Genomic DNA, 717 nt, shown 5'->3' with positions numbered 1-717 from the left:
CAAAACTCTTCCCAAGCTGAAGTTTGACATATGGGGTCTGGCCCACCCCGAACTTACTGCCAAAGTGCCTCTGACATTTTGGTCTTAGGCTTCCTTTGGGGAAGTGGAATTCTCAGACCTCAGCCACAGCTTCCCTACTCCAAGGAACCTTTACACAGCTTTCCCCGTCCCTGGAGGTGTTCAAGGCCAGGTTGGATGGGGCCCTGGGCAGCCTTGTGTAGCTCCAGGCCTGGAGGTTGGTGTCCCTGCCTGTGGCAGGGGGTTGGAGCTCTGTGATCCTTGGGGTTCCTTCCAACCCAGACCATTCTATGATTCTATGATTCTAGTAAAAAACCCAACCCTCCCAAACCTCAAATTTCCACCAAAGTGAGTGCCAATGCTGTACCTTCAGCAGACCACTTCCCACTGCAGATGAACAGGCATCTTCTCTCCAGGAACTCTCCTTTCTAATCTACTGTCAGATTTCATGGTGACCCTGTGCCAAAACAAGAGGGGTACAACACCCTGAGACACCCAGACGTGTGTAGCATTACAACACCCAGGCATCAGACTGTGCACCATGGCTCTGCCAGCCCCTCCTCCGAGACAGATGAAAATTCAGAACTACCAATATTAAAAAGTTATTGCTTTTAGCTAAGGAGTGGAGCAAATGCTCCAGTTCTAAAGGTCCAAGCTGGTCTCCTGGGGAGTTGCCTGTTCTTACCCCATCTTCTTACA

Source organism: Gallinula chloropus, assembly GCF_964237585.1.
Source record: "Gallinula chloropus genome assembly, chromosome: 11".
Classification (NCBI taxonomy): domain Eukaryota; kingdom Metazoa; phylum Chordata; class Aves; order Gruiformes; family Rallidae; genus Gallinula; species Gallinula chloropus.
Note: the sequence above shows the minus strand (reverse complement) of the source record.